This window comes from Meleagris gallopavo, chromosome 9 (assembly GCF_000146605.3).
Source record: "Meleagris gallopavo isolate NT-WF06-2002-E0010 breed Aviagen turkey brand Nicholas breeding stock chromosome 9, Turkey_5.1, whole genome shotgun sequence".
Taxonomy (NCBI): domain Eukaryota; kingdom Metazoa; phylum Chordata; class Aves; order Galliformes; family Phasianidae; genus Meleagris; species Meleagris gallopavo.
The window spans coordinates 13,608,575-13,615,441 of record NC_015019.2 but is presented as its reverse complement, the minus strand read 5'-3'; positions in this window follow the sequence as shown (position 1 = coordinate 13,615,441).

Below are 6,867 nucleotides of genomic sequence, written 5' to 3'. Positions count from 1 at the left end.
TTATGTAGGCCTAAAGAATCACATACCAACTGTGTGTATCAGCCATAGGTACAATTAACAAACACAAACAGGGCTAACAGCTCTTATAACACTATTATGGCAATCAGCTTCAGCCCTGATTTGATTCTCTGACTTCATTTTATTATTTTTTTTTTCCTGAGACATCAGCTTGAGAAGCATCCTGAGGGCTGCCTATAGGAGTTTCAGAGATCACCTTCTGTTTGAGTGTGGTTTGTTGAAAGACTGGCTTAATGCTGGTGGGTTATTGAATTACTGTGGATATAAGCATGTATAAGTGTGCATTATGTTAATAGTATAATGTTTTGACTTGGAAGGCAACAGTGAGAAAAGTGCTGTTGAGGCTGTTTCCAAGAAAAATAGTTTGTGTTGTTCTTTGTGAAATGCCTTTTATACTTAGCAATAATATGGTGCTGGCACAGGACATGTAATAGAGCAAACGCCTTGAGAATTGAAAAATAACTAAATAACACAGAACATAAACATGGGGGTGAACGTCACTGAGCACTTCAGGCATAAAATGTTTAGTTACCAGTGTATAAAAAGATTAATTGTTCTTTCTGTTAGTTCTGAAGGTACTTCAAGCTTAAGAGAAATGCTCATAACTGGATGGAAACATTGATTTTCTCTTATATGAGATTCTTTTTTTTTCATATTCATCTTAGCAAAAATATTTTTCTCCTAAGCTCCACGTCTTCAGAGAATTCTTTTACTCATTTAACACACAAGCCTACAAAGAAACAAATCACCATTTCTCAGATGCTTCTTCAACCCATACCAGCTACTGACAGTGCAGTTTCACCTATTAACTTCCATGTGGGTAATTTAAATGTAGTCTTAAATGTTAAATGTTAGTCTTGTTAGTCTCTCACATTAAAGGTTTTTCTTTATTTCTGCCTGCTTTTACATCCGACCGGTTTTGTGCCTATTAATATTGCAGCTTTTTGTGTAAAGGAAGATATGAAATCTTTTTAAGCTTTGATTTTGAATGTTTCAAGTCGACATTTACTATTTTTCTGTATTGTCTAGCATATGTTCCAGTTAAATTAGCTGACAAGGAGAGATATGATAAGTGATACAGGCTTTCATCTTTCCCACAAGAAAATTTCTTGAGAGGAAATAAACAATCACACTTCAACAAGCCTTTATTCAAATTCATAAATAATATCTGCATGGAACTGCCTCAACAGAGGGAATTCAGAATAACAAATGGTAGGTAGTATTGCTATTAAAGTACACTTTAGTAAGGAAAAACATCAATAACAACAACAAAAGAAAGAAAAGGGGAAAAAAACACCACTGTACTCAGTGGCTTATCAGACTGATTCTTTCCAGGTAGCTGTCCTGTAGCCACTTCCAGTTGCAAATGTAGCTTTAGAAGTGTGAACTGTCAATAATTAATCTTTTAAAAGAGTGTAATGTTTATAAGCATCTCTGTTTGGGGGGCAGAATATTTAATCTGTAGATTAATGACAGTATAATTAGTAGCTCTTGAATGTTTCACTCGTGTTGAGGCATCTTGTTCTTGCGCCCTACCAGGGTGAGTGCTTATTTTTTTGCCAAAACTTGAGAATGAACCAGTAACAGTTATTCTGAAAACTAAGGGTAGAGACCTATTTCTGAACTGTTAGCATGCTCAGATCAAGCATGAGCCAGGAGAAATACATTTATGAAAACTAACAGTGAAAGGAATGCTCCCAGTTAGGTATTTTTCCTAAACTAAACATCTCTGAAGAGCCCCTGCCACTGAAGTACAATGAAGTTGTCTAAAAATAAGAATCAAAATGGATCAGTCTACTTTCCTTGTTTATAGTCAATAAAATGGAACAATTAAGTGAGCAGCATAACCCATAGTCAGTATAAGATTGCACTGCTTCTGCAGGTAATCACGATTCTGATTCCTTTTTGAAAGGTGGAAAAAAGGAAAAGAATTTTCTTGAGTAAAAATATTTCAGGACTTAGATCTCAGCTACGTATATCACAGCCAAGCTAACAACGAAAACAGCATTGGAAAGAAGAAGCATGTATGTGCATACACTTCTGAAGATTTATTCGGGGTAGGGAAACAGCTTTCCAGATTTGTGAAAGAAATTCACATTTGATTTCATTTGTGCAGCAAAGAATGCAGCAAAAAGACTGGGAGAAAAGAGACAGGTGCCACTAAAAAGCTGAATCCTCAGATTCTACTTTGTACAGAAATAAGCCTTCTGGTTTACAAGTCTAAGCAGTAGAAATGTTGTGCTTGCTGTGCACACGACTTGAATGTATTTGTGCCCCAAGTCTGCAACTGCTAATCTGTGGCTATTCCAAGTCTCATTCTAAGTGCTCAAAGCATCCTTCAGATTGCAACACTGTGCCAAGTGCTGTTCTTCATACAAGAAATGGCAGATTAACAAGCAGACTCAACCCACCTTCCATTATAAGCGGATGACAGGGATAAATATGACTCAGGCACCACTTGCATCTCCAAAGATCATCAGATCAAAGATCCTGCACACAGTATTCATATTGTCTTATTAAAAATCTAAGTAAACAAACTGCAGTACTTTAACTGGCAGCTAACAATGCTGTGCAAAATTTGTCCCTATTCCTGTTTTTTCCTTCAATCCACATAGCCTCTTTGCTTTCTGTTTTAAGTAGGCATTTATCATTTCCTTCCTATTATCTGTGACTGTAAGAGTAGGAATTCACATATGGCACACTTCTCACTACCCAGATCAGGCACATAAAACAACATTAATGTTAGCCCACAAGCTGAGGAAATAAAGCAAACCTTTCTCTCCACAATATGCACTCAGCCTGGCAAGGTGACATCACTCACGGGTAACCAAGAAGTGTCTAGCAGTGGTGGGAGAAGACAAGAGCAAAGGGAAGGGGATAAAATGTAGGTTTTTCAGTTCTGTCTTGTCTGCTGCAGCAGAATTGCTAAGTCACAGATTGAAGCAGTAATTGAGCACCTGGTGGGAAGGCGGGGCCAACCCAGGGGAGCTCAGGTGAATGCAATGTACCTCAGTGATTGGAAGGGGTGCAGCCAGGATCCACCCCTTCCCAGACCTCATTTAAGGGTTGGCAGTGGAGGTGAGGGTATCTTGTTGGAGATCCCTGCTTATCTGAGGCCTTTTAAAGGTATACAGTTTTTTTTTTCCCCCTTTGTTTGTGTGTCCATATTTGAGCGTATCCTTACTTGCTGTAGCCTAGGATTTTGCTACTGTGCTGTCATTGCCACGTGTACTGTTGTGTTACAGCTGCCATGGACCTCCTGTGTGAACTCAGCATAATATACTTGCTTTATTCTTCAGGAATAAATTCCTTGGGACCAGGGCAGAGCTTAGTTGGAGCTCCCAGGCAGATGGTGTGCTTGCAGAGGCTCTATGTAAGGCTGTTCTGGTGGTTGACCTTTGATGAGCTTGAGGCCTCAGCATTTCTTCATCTCTTGATGGTAGATTCCAGCATTTTAAGACATCACAGAGAGAAAAATAAATCTAACATAAGATAAAAGAACAAAGCCTCAGGCGCTTGTCCAAACAATTTAGTTACAGGAATTTATTAATTTTAGAGAACCTCTTCTATTGACATATGAGTTATATATGTTTACAATGGATCTTAAAGAGAGCATAAATTACTTAGTGAAAGGAAGAGAAGATGTGGTTAACAAACAGAAGAGAGCAAGTGCTCAGTGCTCTGTCAATACTACTCAATCCTTACTTGCAGAGTTCAGAGTGCTTTTGAAAGAAGTTGAAACACAGAGATATTGAAGGAGCTGTGTGTAAGCCACCCAGCAGATGAGGCCTGGAGAGCCCAGATCTCTTGACTTCACAGTGAATCACAGCCTGAATGTGAATTAACAATTCTGTGCTGTTGTAAAAGAGCACTGATTGTATCAGGATACCCAGTTTTACAACAAAGATGCTCCTTTTTAATGAGTGGATAATCACAGAAAAATAGGGCTGTAGAAATCTAGAGAGGTCACCTCATCCATCACTGAAAACAGGGTTTAATAGAGCTGGAAGGATACAGCTATCCAGGTTACAGGTTACAACTATCTTTGAGATTAAAATGGTAATGTCAATCAGTTTCTTCCGTACCAACCATGCAGCCCTGGAAAAGCTTTTGTCAGCATAGGGCAGTGTGAGAGAGAATGAGTAGCATGGGGAAGAGAAAGGCAGTTGTGGTTTGTACCAGTTTCACATGGAACTGGACTATGATTCAGCTTTTTTTTTTTTCCTGAATTTCTTACTGTGTTTATTAACAATCATTCTCAAAGGTCAGGAATACTGGGGGGAAAAAAAGCCCCACTCAGTTTTGTATCGCATGCAAAATTGATGAGGATGTTCTCTATTCCATTATCTTAATTGTTAATAAAATTACCAAACAGAACCTGTGTGAAGGCAGATTCTAGGAACCCACTGATATCGCTCTTCTTCTGACAGTGAACTATTGCTTGTGATCCAATCAGTTTTGTATAGACCCTGTAATACATTTATCCAGACAGTATTTTTCAAACTTATTAATGAAAATGTCATGTAACTGTCAAAAGCCTAATCAAACTGACAGTGTGTTCTGTCCCATGCGGGAGGCCTTTTCTTACTGAAGGGGGAAAAAAAAATCATTTATCCGATGTGATTTATTTTTGACAAGTCCTTCTTGACTACTGCTGTTTCCTGGTTATCATCTATGCACTAATAGTTTGTGAGATGGTTTGTCCTAGGATTTTCCGGGGGGTTTGAAGTTGATTAGGTTGACCAATCTATATTGCACTGGCTTTTCCCCTTCCCTCGTTACCTCCCACCACCTTGAACAACTGGAAGTGATAGTTGCTGCTGATGTTTTTCTTTTTTACTAGCATCTCATCCATCTTAATTCAATTATTTCTTTAACTATCCTTATATCATATTCTTTAGACTCAGACAATTTGAAAACATGTATTCTGAGTGCTCTTACTCCTTTCTTTCCCTCATACGGGCTGCAGCATTACCTGTTCTAACTATCTGCTTGGGAGTGATCTGTTTTGGAAGTTTGATGCAACAAAGGCACTGATCGCTTTAATTTTCTTTACCATTTAAATGATAATGAAATTCTGGGAGAGCACTGCCTTGCTGACTACACATTTTAACTGAAACCCACCAGTATATTCAGGTAGAAATAATCCATACAGTAATAAACTATCTTTGCAAAAGACTTTATAAAAATTCTCTCTATGTTTATTATAAAACATAGGTTATTTGGCACTACTGTTAAGTTTTCATGTATTCAATTTTGAAAGAGGCTGTACCACTCCCTTGCAATTTCACTTTCTTGTTTTAATAGGTCCTCTAACTCAAAGCTAAGATTAAGATCCACGCTCTTCTTTAAGAGCTCTTCCTAGGATTTTAACACAGTGATGCTATTAATGTTATTTAAATGATAAACTGAGAAAGCAGTGGTTAAGTGGACTGGCCATGAACACTTGCATGTGCTTCACCTGGTTCTTATTTACTGTGATTATAATTTTCCTCCTTCAATTACTTGTGTTGAATGAAGAACACAACATAAACATATATAATATATTATGGCAACTTTTACTACACAGTTTCTGTTTTCAGTTGTAGGATGTCCACACAAGCAATTCAGTACTAACACCAATGGCTGGGCAGTTTTTATTCTTCTATTTGTAAAAATACAGGAATGCTGCTTGCAAAGATAAGCACAGAGTATTTGTCCCATGAAGCTTACCAGCTGGGTTGTTTGCTGCCACCTGGAATGTGTCCATCTCTCAGACACTTACAATAGAACAACTTCTGCAGCTACAAGTGCAGGTGTCTGTGTTTCTTCCAGTCTGTCACTGTGTGCAGTGCCTGTGGGCTGTTTCTGGGTCTTTCTTGTCTCTATAGTACGAGTTCACTCTATAGGTAAAAAAGATCTATAAGTAGGATAGCAACACATTGTCAGGCGTTGTTGTCTCAGATGCAGTGATTGCTTTCGATTGTGTTCACAAGGAAATAAACCTCTTGCCGTCATGCTCTACCATTCCTTTTCCTCATAAGTGGGTGTGTGCAAGAAACCTAGGTATGTGACTAAGGGAGATCAGGATCAAGATGGCTCTTGTTGGACTAGTAGTGACAGGCCCATGGGTGCACTTTTAATTTCAAACCAGCACTGGCTGGTGTGGCAGTCTTGAGCTGCTGGGGGTTCTCAGTGCATGGAGGTGTTGATAAGAGTGCTGGCTGGGTGCTGCACTGCTGGGCCCCTCCACTCTGAGGGCATCTGGGTGGTGTGAGGAGAGCCAGGGAACGGCGATCATTGATAAGGGAACGCAGAATGTTATCTACAGCAAAATGGTGCTGCTGGGTTCTGCTGCTCACTATCAAAACCACCATTTCCTTCATGTGCAGATCTCACTTTCGTATCACCAGATTACAGTGATGAAATGTTAGCAAGTAACTGCATTATTATTTGCTTATATACAACATGCACAGAATCATTAAGGTTGGAAAAGACCTCTGAGATCACCCAGCCCAGCTGCCCACCTCCCACCAATGCTGCCTGATAACCGTATCTGTCAGTGCCACACTGACCCTTTTCTGATCCCCCAGTGACGGTGCCCTGCCACCTCCCTGTGCAGCCCGTGTCAGCGTATCACTGTGCTTTCTGAGAATAATTTTTTTCCTGATATCCAACCCGAACTATCTCGGTGTAACTTGAGGACATCCCCCTCGTCCTGTTGCTAGCACTGCGTGTACGCCTGCCCGATTCCCTCAGTTTTGATCACACGAACAGTTTACATCTTTTATATTCATAACACGCATTCGCCCTGGCCGGAGAGAGACGAGCAGCAGCGGGAGGAAGGCGGCCGCGGGAGGCGGGAGCGCG